The sequence below is a fragment of the Carcharhinus amblyrhynchos genome, chromosome 1, assembly GCF_965287045.1.
Source record: "Carcharhinus amblyrhynchos chromosome 1, sCarAmb.v2.hapA, whole genome shotgun sequence".
Taxonomy (NCBI): Eukaryota; Metazoa; Chordata; class Chondrichthyes; order Carcharhiniformes; family Carcharhinidae; genus Carcharhinus; species Carcharhinus amblyrhynchos.
In genome coordinates, this window is record NC_137324.1 from 178041576 (window position 1) to 178058852 (window position 17277).

Below are 17277 nucleotides of genomic sequence, written 5' to 3' on the forward strand. Positions count from 1 at the left end.
CACGCACCCCGGACATTCTCTCTTCCACCTTCTTCCTTTGGGAAAAAGATACAAACCTTTGAGGTCACGTACCAAACAACTCAAGAACAGCTTCTTCTCTGCTGCTGTCAGACTTTTGAATGGACCTACCTCACATTAATTTGATCTTTCTCTACACCCTAGCTGTGACTGTAACACTACATTCTGCACTCTCTCATTTCCTTCTCTATGAACGGTATCCTTTGTCTGTGCGCAAGAAGCAATACTTTTCACTGTATACTAACACATGTGACAATAATAAATCAAATTAAATCGAATATTTCCAGTTCTCTCTTTTTCCTGGTCATTACAAAGTTTTACTTCTTAGCATAGTTCATTCAAAATATAATTGTAATAATACATCAACAAAGTTCAGTATTTAAACAAATTGGCTAAACCACTCACTGCATTCATAAATCATTTCTTATTTATTCTCTGCTTAATCTTGTGTGAAGCACATTTTCCAAATTTGATTTATTTTGTTCTAAGCTTCACTGATTGTTTTCTGTAACGTTATTCAACAAAATAAATTGTTTTCCCTTCTTGGTTCTGTGAGTCTTTGTTTTTCCACCCACTTTTGCCAAACCCCTACCAGCTTGTCCGAACCTGCCTATGTCGCACACCTCTGAACAAAGAACAATACAGCACAGGAAACAGGCCCTTCGGCCCTCCAAGCCTGCACCGATCATGCTTCGAACTAGACTATTCATTTGTATCCCTCCATTCCCAGCCTGTTCATGTGGCTATCCAGATAAGTCTTAAATGATCCCAGCATGTCCTCCTCCACCACCCTGCTTGGCAGTGCATTCCAGGCCCCCACCACCCTCTGTGTAAAATATGTTCCTCTGATATCTGAATTAAACCTCACCCCCGTCACCTTGAACCTGTGACCCCTCGTGTTCATCACCACTGACCTGGGGAAAACGTTGCCCACTGTTCACTCTGTCTATGCCCTTCATAATTTTATACACCTCTATTAGGTCACCCCTCATCCTCTGTCTTTCCAGGGAGAACAACCTCAGTTTACCCAATCTCTCCTCATAGCTAATACCCTGAATACCAGGCAACATCCTGGTAAACCTTCTCTGCACTCTCTCTAAAGCCTCCACGTCCTTCTGGTAGTGTGGCGACCAGAACTGGATGCAGTATTCCAAATGTGGTCTAACCAATGCTCTGTATAGCAGCAACATCATACAGCCAACTCTTATACTCTATACCCCGTCCTATAAAGGCAAGCCTTCTTCACCACCCTCTCCACCTGCGTTGCCACCTTCAAGGATCTGTGGACCTGCACATCCAGGTCTGTCTGTGCATCTATACTTCTGATGGCTCTGCCATTTATTGTATATCTTCCCCCTCTGCTTGACGTTAATCCAAATGTCGGACTGTGGGGAAATTGCAGGATTAATTGGATAGCTCTGTCAAAGGGCTAGCACAGGAACAGTGGACAGAATGGCCTCCTTTTGCAACATGTGATTCCAGACAATGCATCAAATTGAAATGCTTCATAAATACATTGTCTCATAGACTGGCAACACCTGCATTTTAAAACCACATCCTTGTTTACAAATCTCTCAATAGCCTCAATTCTTCCTATCGCTAACCTCCTCCAGGTCCACAAGCTTCCAAAATACCTGCACTCCCTCAAATCTGGCCTCTTGAACATCCCCGATTTCCATTACTCCACCATCTGCAGCCATGCCTTCAGCTTCCTAGGCCTTCAACACAGAATTTCCTTTCTAAGTAGTGTTGACGAGCAGAGAGATCTCGGTGTACATGTGCATAGCTCCCTGAAAGTTGGCACCCAGGTCGATAAGGTTGTTAAGAAGGCGTACGGTGTGTTAGCTTTTATTGGTAGAGGGATTGAATTTCGGAGCCGTGAGGTCATGTTACAACTGTACAAAACTCTGGTGCGGCCGCACTTGGAGTATTGCGTACAGTTCTGGTCACCGCATTATAAGAAAGATGTGGAGGCATTGGAAAGGGTGCAGAGGAGGTTTACCAGGATGTTGCCTGGTATGGTGGGAAGGTCTTATGAGGAAAGGCTGAGGGACTTGAGGTTATTTTCATTAGAGAGAAGAAGGTTATGAGGTGACCTAATTGAGGCATACAAGATGATCAGAGGGTTGGATAGGGTGGACAGTGAGATCCTTTTTCCTCGGATGGTGATGGCTAACATGAGGGGACATAGCTTTAAATTGAGGGGTGGTAGTTATAGGACGGATGTCAGAGGTAGGCTCTTTACTCAGAGGGTAGTAAGGGCGTGGAATGCCCTGCCTGCAGCAGTTGTGGACTCGCCAACTTTAAGGGCATTCAAATGGTCAGTGGATAGGCATATGGATAACATTGGAATAGTTTAGGTTAGAGGGTCATTAGATTGGTTCCACTGGTCGGCTCAACATCGAGGGCCAAAGGGCCTGTACTGCGCTGGAATGTTCTATGTTCTAAACCTCTCCAAATCTCCCATCTCCTTTAAGATGCTCCTTCGAATCTACCTCTTCTGATGGCACGGTGGTTAGCGCTGCTGCTTCACAGTGCCAGGGACCTGGGTTCGATTCCAGTCTTGGGTGACTGTCTGTGTGGAGTCTGCACATTCTCCCCGTGTCTGAGTGGGTTTCCTCCAGGTGCTCTGGTTTCCTCCCACAGTCCAAAAGATGTGCAGGATAGGTGGATTGGCTGTACTAAATTGCTCCTTAGTGTCCAAAGATGTGTGTTAGATGGATTAGCCATGAGAATGTATGAGGTAGCAAGAGAGAGATACTGAGGTAAGATACTTTGTCAGAGAGTGGGTGCAGGCTCAATGACCTGAATAGCCTCTTCTGCACTGCAGGGATTCTTTGAACAAACATTTGGTCAGTGGTTCCCATGTCTCACTATGTAGGTCGGTGCACATTTCATTTTTGATAACTCCCCCACCAAGTGTCTTGGGATATTTTACAGATAAAGGCGCTATATAAATACAGGTGGGAGTTGTTGTACAAACGAGTTTTAAGACTGGAGAGCTTACCCTTTTACACATTGGTCAGAAAATGCACACGCAAAGAACTCAGTCAGCATTTTTATGCCATCTCACACACGACCTTTCACACATAAGAATTTATTTGCTGCTTTGACATATCCAATCTCCCTGCACCAGAGGATGCTTTGGCAGCTTTGCTAAAGTTTGCAAGTGGAGAATAACAAATTGTCTGTCTCGATTTGACAGAGCTGCAACACTCTGAGGGGTTTCACACCACATCCTGGAAGTAGTTTCCCAGTTGTCTGTACACATGTTGACATAATGAGTCAACCACATCCTTGACCCACAACTGCCAAATATATTTTTCATCAAACTCAGATTCAGTGGCAAGCTTTAAAAGCAAGGAGTGTAGAAAAGATTTACAAGGATGCCACTGGGACTTGATGGTTTGAGTTATAAGGAGAGGCTGGATAGACTGCGACTTTTTTCTCTGGAGCGTAGAAGGCTGAGGGGTGATCTTAAAGAGATCTACAAAATAATGAGGGGCACAGATCAGCAAGATAGTCAACATCTTTTCCCCAAAGGTAGGGGCATCTAAAACTAGAGGGCATAGGTTGCAGGTGAGAGAGGAAAGACATAAAAGTGTCCAGAGGGGCAACTTTTTCACACAGAGGGCGGTGAGTGTCTGGAATAAGCTGCCAGAGGCAATAGTAGAAGCAGACACAATTTTATCTTTTAAAAAACGTTTAGACAGTTACATGGGTAAGATGGGTATAGAGGGATATGGGCCAAAAGCGGGCAACTGGGTCTTGCTTTGTGGTAAAGACTGGGTGGCATGGACAAGTTGGGCCGAAGGGCCTGTTTCCATGCTATAAATCCCAATGACTCCAAATGTTAAACCTTTATAAGTCATTGGCCAGGCTTCAATTAAAGTTTCATTGACCAGTTCTGGTCTCCATTTAGAATAAATATCAAGGCCTTGGAGAAAATGCGGAGGAGATTTACCGGAATGGGTCCAGGGACGAGGGACTTCAGTCAATGTGGAGGGAGTGGAGAAGCTGGAATTGTCCTGCTCAGAGCACAGAAGGTTCAGGGGAGATCTAATGAAGGCGTTCAAAGTTACGAAAAGTTTTGACAGAGAATCTTCCCACAGGCAGGAGTGTCATCAGGAAAGAAAGGTTTGCATTTACATATTGCCTTTCACAGCCTCAGGACATCTCAAAATATTTTACAGCCTGAAGGTTCTTTTGAAGCGTAGTCATTGTTGTAATGCAGGAAACAGAGACATTGATGTTTACAGCAGGGAAACAGGCCCTTTGGCCCAACTTGTCCATGCCACATTTTTTTTTAAAACCTCTAAGCTAATCCCAATTGCCCGCCCCTCTGGACACTTTTGTATCTCTCCCCTCTCAGCTTAAACCTATGCCCTCTAGTTTTACAATCCCCTATCTTTGGGAAAAGATATTGACTATCTACCTTATCTGTGCCCCTCATTATTTTATAGATCTCTATAAGGTCACCCCTCAGCTTCCTACGCTCCAGAGAGAAAAGTCCCAGTCTATCCTGTCTCTACTTATAACTCAAACCATCAAGTCCTGGTAGCATCTTGTAAATCTTTTCTGCATTCTTTCTAGTTTAATAATATCCTTTTTATAATAGGGTGAGGCAGAGAGTGGGGGTCAATGGGGGTCAATGGGTGCTATTCGGATTGGCGGTTGGTGACCAGTGGAGTGCCCCAGGGGTCGGTGCTGGGGCCTCAGCTATTTACCATTTATATAGATGATCTGGAGGAGGGAACCGAGTGTATGGTGTCGAAATTTGCTGATGACACCAAGATTAGTGGAACGGCAAATTGCGCGGAGGGTGTGGAGAGTCTACAGAAGGATCTAGATAGGCTGGGCGAATGGGCCAGGAACTGGCAAATGGAATTTAATGTTGGCAAATGTGAGGTTGTCCACTTTGGTAGGAATAATGGTAGGAAGGACTATTACTTACGTGGCAAAAAACTGCAGCATGCGACGGTGCAGAGGGACCTCGGGGTCCTTGTGCATGAGTCGCAAAAACCCAGCCTTCAGGTGCAGCAGGTGGTCAGGAAGGCGAATGGGATGCTGGCCTTCATAGCGAGGGGGATTGAATATAAGAGTAGGGAGGTCTTGCTGCAGCTGTATAGGGCATTGGTGAGGCCGCAGCTGGAGTACTGTGTGCAGTTTTGGTCGCCGCACTTACGCAAGGATATTTTGGCCTTGGAGGGAGTGCAGAGGAGGTTTACTAGGCTGATTCCGGAGTTGAGGGGGTTGAACTATGAGGAGAGGCTGAATAAACTAGGCTTGTACTCGTTAGAGTTTAGAAGAATGAGGGGAGATCTTATTGAGACGTATAAGATGTTGAATGGGATGGATAGGATAGGGGTGGAGAGACTCTTCCCGCTCAGAAAGGACAGTAGGACTAGAGGGCACAGCCTCAGGATAAAGGGGGTGCGGTTTAGAATGGAGTTGAGGAGGAACTTCTTCACTCAAAGGGTGGTGAATCTCTGGAATTCTCTGCCCGTTGAAGTGGTGGAGGCTGCCTCGCTCAATATTTTTAAGACACGGGTTGATAGGTTTCTGATAGGCAGGGGGATTAAGGGTTATGGGGAGAGGGCGGGAATGTGGAACTGAGCCACGACAGATCAGCGATGATCTTATTGAATGGCGGGACAGGCTCGAAGGGCTAGATGGCCTACTCCTGCTCCTATTTCTTATGTTCTTACGTTCTTATGTGACCAAAACTGCACAAGTATTCCAAGTGTGGCCTTACCAATGTCTTGTACAACTTCAACAAGACGTCCCAACTCCTGTATTCAATGTTCTGACCGATGAAACCAAGCATGCCGAATGCCTTCTTCACCACTCTGTCCACCTGTGACTCCACTTTCAAGGAGCTATGAACATGTACCCCTAGATCTCTTTGTTCTGTAACTCTCCCCAACGCCCTACCATTAACTGAGTAAGTCCTGTCCTGGTTCAATCTACCAAAATGCGTCACTTCGTATTTGTCTAAATTAAACTCCATCTGCCATTCGTCGGCCCACTGGCCCAATTGGTCAAGATCCCATTACAATTGGAGATAACTTTCTTCACTGTCCACTATGCCACCAATCTTGGTGTCATCTGCAAATTACAAACCATGCCTCCTATATGGTGGGGAAATGCTGTTGTTAGACTGGGGTGGACAAGATGAGATGTCGCACGACATCAGGTTATAGAAACATAGAAGGTAGGAGCAGGGAGGAGGCCATTCTGCCCTTCCAGCCTGCTCCCTCATTCATCACGATCATGGCTGATCATCCAACTCAATAGCCTAATCATGCTTTCTCCCCATAACCTTTGATCCCATTGGCCCCAAGTGCTATATCCAGCCGTCTCTTGAATACATTCAATGTTTTGGCATCAGCTACTTCCTGTGGTAATGAGTTCCACAGGATGACCGCCCTCTGGGTGAAGAAATGTCTCCTCATCTCCGTCCTAAATGTTCTACCCTGAATCCTCAGACTGTGACCCCTGGTTCTGGACTCCCCCACCATCGGGAACATCCTCCCTGCATCCACCCTGTCTGGTCCTGTTAGAATCCGAAAATTTGTGATTATAAATAAACCTGTTGGATTATAACCAGGTGCCGCGTACCTCTCATGATGTAGGGAACATAGCAACGAATTTTCACACAGCAAAATCCAACGGTAGCAATGTAATAAAACCCAGATAATCTGTTTAAACAATGTTAATTAAGGGATAAATATTTACCTGGAAACCAGGAAGAATTCTCCTGCTCTCTTTTGAAATAGTGCCGTGAGATCTTTGCGACCAGACTGGGCTTCAGGTGAATACCTCACTGAAAGTACAGCACCTGTGACCACGCAGCTCCTTCTGGACCACACTGTCTGTGTCAGCCTAGATTTTGTATTCCAGTCCCTGGAGTGGGATTTCAATGCACAACCTACTGACTCAGAGATAAGAGTGTTACCCCACTGAGCTACAGTAAATAGAGGATACAGACTGAAGGTAATTGGCAAAAGAGGGGCAGATGAGATCTTTCACACAGCAAGTTGTGATCTGGAAGGTGCTGCCTGAAAAGGTGATGGAAGCAGATTCAACAATAACTTTCAAAAAGCCATTAGATAAATACTTGTAAAGGAAAGACTTGTAGGGCTATTGAGAAAGGCAGCGTCGAACTAACTGCAAAACCCATTTAAAGAGCCGCCGCAGACACAAGTTGCCTCCTTTTGAGTTGCATGCCTCCGTGCTGGTCTTGTGCTATTTTTCTAAAGGAAGACCGCACTGAACTGCTATCTGTTATCATCAACAATAACCGTTCCCGTAAGTGCTGTAGACTCGACAGTGAGCCCCGTGCATTGTGAAGATCTTCATCATGTGGCAGGAAGAGGTAATGGTTCCGGCAGCACTGCGGTGCTGTGCTCTGTCAACAGGGAGAGCAGTGTGTGGTGATCTGTTAGATCGAACCGCCCGGTAGGGGTTACAGAGGAAATTCAGTCTCGGCGTAGAGCCCCCTCCGCTGCTGGATGAGCAATGGGGGCAGGCGGTTGATCAGGTTGGGTGAGAGGCTGTCAAACCCTCTGGGCCTATGAGGTTCCCATGCTCTGGAGCCACAGCGCTCATCTCATAACACCAGGAGCTGTACAGGAGCTCTGGATCGGTGCAATGCTGATTCGATTTGCCCCATTATACAATGAATGTAACATTCTACAGCTCACACATGTTATTATATGCCTGCGTTTTAATGAATTGTCTCTACGGAAGTGGATTAAACAACGAGTATTTATTAAAGAAGGGGCGGCACAGTGGTTAGCGCTGCTGTCTCATAGCGCCAGGGACCTGGGTTCGATTCCTGTCTTGGGTCACTGTCTGTGTGGGATTTTCCATATTTTCCCCATGTCTGTGTGGGTTTCCTCCCACAGTCTGAAAGACGCGCTGGTTAGGGTGCATTGGCCGTGCTAAATTCTCCCTCAGTGTACCCAAACAGGCGCCGGAGTGTGGCAACGAGGGGATTTTCACAGTAACTTCATTGCAGTGTTAATGTAAGCCTACTTGTGACACTAATAAATAAAAATCGTAAATAAATATATTACTCATAAAACATTGTTCAGGTTTGCGTCTTCATGCATGGTGTCACGTTTGTGTTTCAATGAATTTCTCCAGGAAAGTGGATTAAACAATGGGAATTTATTGGAGGAGTGAGGTTGAGGTAAGGAGGAGAGTGGGAAGTACTGAGTGATTCCCCCTTTCTTTCCAACTTACATCAATGGTGGACTCAGAAACTGAGTGTTAACACTGTCAGATTATAATGGATGAGATGGAGAAGTGGAACTTCTTCAATCTGAAGTTATCAGGTAACTTGGAGAAAGTTGCCTGAGGGGAGAGGAAGTGATCAGAAGTGTTAAATTCTCAGAAACAGAAAGCAGTGAGTGCTGTTGAGGCTTAACAGGATCCAACCTCCGAATAAAGGTCACCAGCCCAGATTATCACAGGGAGGAGGAACTCAGAACATTTCGAAAGGTGATTTCAACAAAAGCAAAATACTGCGGATACTGGGAATCTGAAATAACGACAGAAAATGCTGGATAAACTCAGCAGATCTGGCAGCATCTGTGCAAATAGGAATAGAATTATCCTTTCAAATCCATTGGTCCTTCTGTAACTGTGTTAACTGTTTTTCTCTCCCCGCAGATGCTGCCAGAGATGCTGAGAATCCATAGAATCATAGAACCCTCACAGAACATAAGAACATAAGAACTCGGAGCAGGAGTCGGCCATCTGGCCCCTCGAGCCTGCTCCGCCATTCAATAAGATCATGGCTGATCTTTTCATGGACTCAGTTCCACTTACCCGCCCGCTCACCATAACCCTTAATTCCTTTGCTGTTCAAAAATCTATCTATCCTTGCCTTAAAAACATTCAGTGAGGTAGCCTCAACTGCTTCACTGGGCAGGGAATTCCAGATTCACAACCCTTTGGGTGAAGAAGTTCCTCCTCAACTCAGTCCTAAATCTGCTTCCCCTTATTTTGAGGCCATGCCCCCTAGTTCTAGTTTCACCCGCCAGTGGAAACAACTTGCCTGCTTCTATCTTATCTATTCCCTTCATAATCTTATATGTTTCTGTAAGATCTCCCCTCATTCTCCTGAGAGTCAAGCCCAAGTCTACTCAGTCTCTCCTCGTAAGTCATCCCGCTCAACTTCGCAATTAACCTAGTGAATCTCCTCTGCACCCCCTCCAGTGCCAGTATAATGTTTCTCAAGTAAGGAGACCAAAACTCCAGGTGTGGCCTCACCAGCACCTTATACAGCTGCAACATAACCTGGCTGTTTTTAAACTCCATCCTTTTAACAATAAAGGACAAAGTTCCATTTGCCTTCTTCATTACCTGCTGCACCTGCAAACCAATCTATTTGTGATTCCTGCAATTTATTACCATTTAAATAATAGCCTATTTTGCTGTTATTCCTACCAAAATGGATGACCTCACATTTATCAACATTGTACTCCATCTGCCAGACCCTCACCCACTCACTTAGACTATCTGTATCCCTAAGCAGACTTTCAGTGTCTTCTGCACACTTTGCTCTGCCACTCATCTTCGTATCATCTGCAAATTTTGACACACTGCACTTGGTCCCCAACCCCAAATCATCTATGTGAATAGTAAATAATCGCAGTCCCAACACTGACCCCTGAGGCACACCAACAGTACAGAAGGAAGCCATTCGGCCCATTGAGCTTGCAAGGACAACAATCCCCCTACCTATCCCCCTAATCCCACATATTTACTCTGCTATTCCCCCCCCCCACCAAAACTAGGGTCAATTCAGCATGGCCAATCAAACTAACCCACACATCTTTGAAGTGTGGGAGAAAACCAGAGCACCCGGAGGAAACCCACGCAGACTCGGGGAGAATGTGCACACTCCGCACAGATAGTGATCCAAGCCAGGAATCCAACCCGGGTCCCTGGCACTGTGAGGCACCATGCTGCCCATATCAGCTCATCCAGCAATGTGTGTTTCGAATTTTAGAAATAGTTTCTCTCTCCGCAGACACCACCTGATCTGCTGAACATTTATAGCATTTTCTGTTTTGCTTCCACCATCCGCGGTATTTTGTTTTCGCTTGACAGATAAGACCTGGTGACGTATCAACTTCTGAAACCTTTGAAGACAGTCTATTTGTGTAAACATTTGTAGCTGTTTTCCCCAAAGCTACTGCTTCCATTAAACAAGGCTTCCTGAGTTAACCATTCATAATCCCGTGAGATAAGACACTTACTAATCTTTTTGTACTGTAATTAATCAGTCCCTTTCCCTACCTCTGTCACCACAGTTATTATGGCTAAACCGTATTCACACATGGCTGATGTTGCTGTCATTTATTTGTTTGCACAAGTTTATAACACAGAAATACTGAAAGCTTTCCTCTCCCCAAAGTCATCCTGTTTGTCTTGAATTATTGTTGCTCCTGGAATTATTGTTACTGCAAGATGCAAAGAAGTTTTCCTTATTCCATATGGGAAGTGACTATTAATTGTTAACTCTCCCAGACGTGGAACAGTTTCCTCCAGCCCGTCAGTCGGGATGTGGGATTCCCATGATAGAACATTCCAGTAGTTCGCATCACTGCAAGTGTGGCCTGTGCAGTTTTCAACTCAAGGCTTGGGGGGGCCTGCACCCTGCTCAGTCAGGCTGAGAAAGGACCTGGACCTCCCACACGTCGTCTCCTGACCTGGGCTTGTCACTGCTGTCTGGTCCTTCTCATACATAGTGAGAGCTTCACCCGGGAGGAGAGAGAGGAGTGTAGGGGAGGGTCCAGGCCGCTGAAGTCTTGGCTGCCAATGGCAGAGCGATTAAAATCAGGGATGTTCATGAGGTCAGAATTGAGGGAGCGCAGAAATCCCAGCGGATTCTAGGATTGAAGGAGGCCACAGAGATAGGGAGGGATGTCTTCTCCAGGGCTAGCTCACTCAGAAAGGTCAGGGGAAAGGGATGAGGATCAGCCCGGCTCTGACACTAACAGCTGGAAGTTGGTTGGGTATTTAAGTTTGCAAAACACATCAAGAGGGAGCCTGTAATTACATCGCACCTTTCATTACCCATCAGAGCGTTAACACGGGAGGCCATTTAGCCCCTCTCGAGCCTGCCCACCCATTCAATTAGATCACAGTTCAATGCAATCTAATCCAATTCTAACCCTCTGCCTTGAAAGCCCTAATCCTCACCCAGTAAAACAAATCCACTCAAATCACAGCAAAATACTGCAGACACTGCAAATGGGAAATAAAAATAGAAAGTGCCGGAAAAACTCAGCAGGTCTGGCAGCACAAATAGTGAGAGAAACGCAGGGAACATTTTGACTCTTCCAAAATTCTGAAATATTTCCACCTCAGTTTTGACTCACAGCCTCAGCAGGTTTTTTGTGGGAGAGGGAATTCCAGATTCCCATTCCCATTTGTGTGAGGAAGTGCTTCCTGATATTACCCTGAATAGTCTGGCTTGAAATATAACATTCTGGGAGGGAATGTGTTTTGTTTTGATTTGATTTATCATTGTCACATAAGTTTAAGTTGAAGTCTATTTATCAATATCACAAGGAGGCTTACATTAACACTGCAATGAAGTTACTGTGAAAACCCCCCAGCCGCCACACTCTGGCACCTGTTCATGCACACTGAAGGAGAATTTAGCATGGCAATGCACCCTAACCAGCTCGTCTTTCGGTCTGTGGGAGGAAACCGGAACACCCGGAGGAAACCCACACAGACACGGGGAGAACATGCAGACTCCACACACAGACAGTGACCCAAGGGGGAATCGAACCCGGGTCCTTAGCGCTGTGAGACAGCAGTGCTAACCACTGTGCCACCTCTTAGTATACAGTGAAAAGTGTTGTTTCTTGCTTGCTATACAGACAAAGCATACCATTCATGGAGAAGGAAAGAAGAAAGTGCAAAATGTAGTGTTACCATCATAGGTAGGATGTAGAGAAAGATCAACAATAATCTAGGCCTATTCAAAAGTCTGACAGCAGCAGAGAAGAAGCTGTTCTTGAGTCGGTTGGTACATGATCTCAGAGTTTTGTATCATTTTCCCAACGGAAGAAGGTGGAAGAGAGAATGTCCGGGTGCGTGGGTGTCCTTGATTATGCTGGCTGCTTTTCCGAGCCAGTGGGAAGTGTAGACAGAGTCAATGGATGGAAGGCTGGTTTCATGATGGACTGGACTACATTCACAATTTTTTGCTGTCTTACTCAGAGAAAGAGCCATACCAAGCTGTGATACAACCAGAAAGAATGCTTTCTGTGGTGCATCTGTAGAAGGTGGTGAGAATTGTAGCTGACATGCCAAATTTCCTTAGCCTCCTGAGAAAGTAGAGGCGTTGGTGGGCTTTCTTAATGATTGAGTCAGCATGGGGGGAACCAGGACAAGTTGTTAGTGATCTGGACACCTAAAAACTTGAAGCTCTCAACCATTTCCACTTCATGCCCATTGATGTAGACAGGGGCATGTTCTCCTTTATGCTTCCTGAAGTCGATGACTATCTCCTTCATTTTGTTGACATTGAGGGAGAGATTATTGTTGCCGCACCAGTTCACCAGATTCTCTGTCTCATTCCTGTACTCTGTCTCATCATTGTTTGAGATCCGACCCAGTACAGTGGTGCCGTCAACAAACTTGAAAATCGAAATGGAGGGGAATTTGGTCACACAGTCATGGGTGTATAAGGGGTATAGTAGGGTCACCAGTGTTGAGGATGGTGGGAGGAGTGTATCATGTGTATCAGGTCTGGGGAACACAGAGCAGGATAATGTTTTGAATGTTGGTGGAGGGAGAGATTGCAAGGTACAATTGAGAGGAATGAACATTTTCAGAGCTCGCTTCCCGCTGTGGCCTGTTGTAGCTGAAGGATTGAGTTGAAAGCTGGTTATTTATACTGTGCTGCCCTCTGGTGTTGACACTCAGATGATCAATGTTTCCTCATTGTCAGGGTCTGGGCTTTATCTGGATGTGTATCGGTGATCAGTGCAGTAATGTTTCACGCACCTCTTTCATAATGACTCACTTCAATCATAATTATTTTAAACATGAAAATTAAATTTGACCATCCAGACATCTAAATGCAGTTATTAACATGCAATTCCTCCAGAATACAGCTAGGAAGTTTTTATAATATTTAATCCAATTCAAAATCTCACCCCCTCCCCATGGATTCCCTTTTGCTGATCTGATGACTGACTGATCTTTAGCTCAATGGTGATACACCTCTGTTTACAAACATATCGGAAAACATCAAACCCCAATACCTCCACACCCTGCCACACACTGCGATGGCCACAGCACTGTGTCATTACACACTTAACCCGGCTTCACCCAACTGTCATCCCCTCTCCCCCATCCTATCTCCAAAGGGATGTAACCTCCCAGTGCAGGAGGGGACAGCCACAGATATAACACATTTCAGCACCACAAATACTCCAATGCACTTTGCAGCCAATCAGGAGCTTTGAAAGATTTTACAAATGCACCAAAGAGCGTATTCTTTCTGGTTATATCACAGCTTGGTATGGGCTCCTGCTCTGCCCAAGTCCATAAGGAACTACAAACAGTCATGATGAACCTAGCCCAGTTCATCACGCGAACCAGTCTCCCATCCATTGACTCTGTCTGCACTTCCCGCTGCCTTGGAAAAGCAGCCAGCATAATTAAGGACCCCAGGCACCCAAGACATTCTCTCTTCCACCTTCTTCCATTGGGGAAAAAGATACAAAAGTCTGAGGACACGTACCAATTGACTCAAGAACAGTTTCTTCCCTGCTGCTGTTAGACTTTTGAATGGACTTACCCTCACATTAAGTTGATCTTTCTCTACATCCTCGCTGTGTCTGTAACACTACATTCTGCACTCTCTCATTTCCTTCTCTATGAACGGTATGCTTTGTCTGTGTAGCACGCAAGAAGCAATACTTTTCACTGTATAATTATACATGTGACAATAATAACTCAAATCAAATCAATTCAAAACATGCAGTCATGGTTGTAACGTAGGAAACGCAGCCAACATGTACACAGCAAGATCCCAAAATCAACACCATGAGAACAATCAGATAGTCTGTTTGTTCTGAATTTCTGAAGTTGACTGGGGTCAGACATTGGTCAGGACAGCAGGGGAAACTCCCCTCCTCTTCTTTGACCCTCTGACAGTGCGGTACTCCCTCGGTAAAGACTTTCTGATAGCGCAACCCTTCCTTAGTACTGATCCTCTGACAGTGCGGCACTCCCTCAGTATTGTATTGTAGTGTCAGCCTGAAAGATTGTTCTCCAGACTTTGGAGCGGCATCTGAACCCACAATGTCCAGATTCTGTGGCCGGAGTACTATTGAACCAGCCACGGCTAACACGTGACTTCCAGCTGATCGCACTGCCTGTACAGACTCTAACATTCTACATGAAGTAATCTCTGTACAAGTCAGGAACCGGCCCAGCTTCCCCTTGTAGCTGTAGCCTGCACATTGGGCAGCAACATGTTCAGGAATGTCAGCGCTCTCTGGGGAAGAGCAGCGCTCAATATCTCAGCTAGTCTTCACTCCAAACCCTTCAGCACCAACACTCCAGTACAGAGCCATGGCAGCTCTTCACCGCAGCAAGTACTAAACCATGACAATGTTGCACTCCGTCTCAAGGCATTAAAGTTAAAGTTTATTTATTAGTCACAAGTAAGGCTTACATTAATACTGCAATGAAGTTACTGTGAAATTCCTCCGCACTGCGGCGCCTGTTCAGGTCAATGCACCCTAACCAACACATCTTTCAGACTGTGGGAGGAAATAGGAGCACCCGGAGGAAACCCGCGCAGACACGGGGAGAACGTGTAAACTCCACAAAGGCAAGCCGGGAATCGAACCCAAGTCCCTGGAGCAGGCAGTGCTAATCTCTGAGCCACCATTGAGCCCACTGTGGCCTGCCCTGAGCTATTGAATAACCCAACAACCTGATAATGAACAAGAACTTATGCTGATGTGAGTTAGGAGCAGGAGGAGGCCACTCAGCCCCTCGAGCCTGCTGCCCCCCTCAATACTAATATGTCTCATCTGAATATAACCTCAGCTCCACATTTCCACCTACTCCCGATAACCTTTCACCCCCTGACATCAAGAATCAATCGACCTTCACCTCAATGATACTCAAAGATTTTGCTTCCACTGCCTTTTGAGGATGAGAATTCCAAAGACTCACTGGCTTCTGGGGGAAAGAAAATTCTCCTCATCCCTGTTTTAAATGGTGAACCCCTTTATTTTTCAGCTGCGACCCCGAGTTCTGGATTCTCCCACAAGAGAAAACATCCTCTCCACATCCACCCTGTCAACACCCCTCAGAATCTTAGATGTTTTGACCAAGGCGCCTCTTATTCTTCCAAACTCCAGCGATTTCAAGCCTTTCCTCATCACTCGCATTTATAGTCAATTTGTACGTGTATTTTTAAGGCACTTTCAAAGCACCATAAAAGGAGACAGGACTGGACACCAAGCGCACAGAGAGGTATCAGAACAGCTTAGTCAAAGGGTCAAAGTTGATGTTTGACCTCAGAAGCTGCCTGTCCGCTCTTCCAGGAAGTGCCTGCAATAGCATTGTTAGACAGTCTGTTATTGATATGTGTTTACATCACACAACATCAGAATTGTTACAGTGCAGAAGGAGGCCATTCGGCCCATTGTGGCTCTCCAAATGAACGTTATGACTTATGCCTTTCCCCTGTACATTGTTTCTATTCAAATAATCATCCAATGCCCTCTTGAATGCTACCGTTGAACCTGCCTCCACCACACTTCCCGGCACTGCATTCCAGGCCCCAAACACTCCCTGCGTGAAAGAGTTTTCTCTCATATCACATTTGCTTCTTTTGCAAATCACTTTAAGCCTGTGTCCCTCCCGTTCTTGATCCTTTTCCGAGTGGGAACAGTTTCTCCCTATTTACTCTGCCCAGCCTTCCCGTGACTTTGAACGTCTCCTCTTAGCCTCCTCCTCTCCAAGGAGAGCAATCCCAACCTCTCCAATCTCTCCTCACCGCTGAAGTTTCTGGTCCCAGGAACCATTCTTGCAAACCTCTTCTGCACTCTCTCTAAAGTGTTCACATCCTTCCTCAAGCGTGGAGCCCAGAACTGTACACAATATCCCAGCTGAGGTCTGACTAGTGCCTCGTGTAAGTTCAGCATTAACTCCTTGCTCTTGCAGAAGCAAAATGCTGCAGATGCTGGAATCTGAAACAAAAACAGAAAACGCTGGAAAATCTCAGCAGTTCTGACAGCATCTGGGGAGAGGATAGAACCTGGGTTCAAGTCTGGATGACTTTTCATCAGAACAGCCCCTATTAATAAAGCCCAGGATATTATCTGATTTATTAATTGCTCTATCCACATGTCCTGCCAACTCTTTGTATAGATAAACACAGGACCCCTTGCCCCGACACTCCTTAAAAATTATACTCATTTTATATTGTTTTATCTCGCACTCCCCTAGATTGACCTTCATCTGCCGCCTGTCCGATCTCTCCACCAACTTGTCTCTGTCTTTCTGAAGTCCTACACTGTCCACACCAATATCCATCCCCAGCACCTGCCCTCTCCCTGCACCCAGTCACCCGCTGCCCACCCCTGGAAGCACTGAGCCACTCTCACATACACTTCACACTGGCCAGCAGTTCAAAGGCCAGAATCATAGAAACACATCCCCCGCCCCGTGTAGAAGAGGCCATTCGGCCTATTGAGTCTGCACCAACTCTCTGACAGAGCATCTTACCCAGGCCCTCTCCCCCGCCCTATCCCCGTGAACCCACGCATTCACCATGGCTAATCCCTCTAACCTACACATCTTTGGACTCTAATGGTGCAAATTAGCACGGCCAATCCACCTAATCCGCACGTCTTTTGGACTGTGGGAGGAAACCGGAGCACCCGGAGGAAACCCACGCAGACATGAGGAGAACATGCAGACTCTGCACAGTCAGCCAGCCAAGGCCGGATTTGAACCCGCGTCCCTGGCGCTGTGAGGCACAGTAAGAAGTCTCACAACGCCAGGTTAAAACCAACAGGTTTATTTGGTAGCACAAGGCACAAGCTTTTGGAGTGCTGCCCCTTCATCAGGTGATTTTCACAGTAACTTCATTGCAATGTTAATGTAAGCCTACCTGTGTCTAATAAATAAATAAATAAACTTTAAAAGTTGGTTTCGTTCTCAGGTTATTCGCAGTTCAACACGTGTTAAATC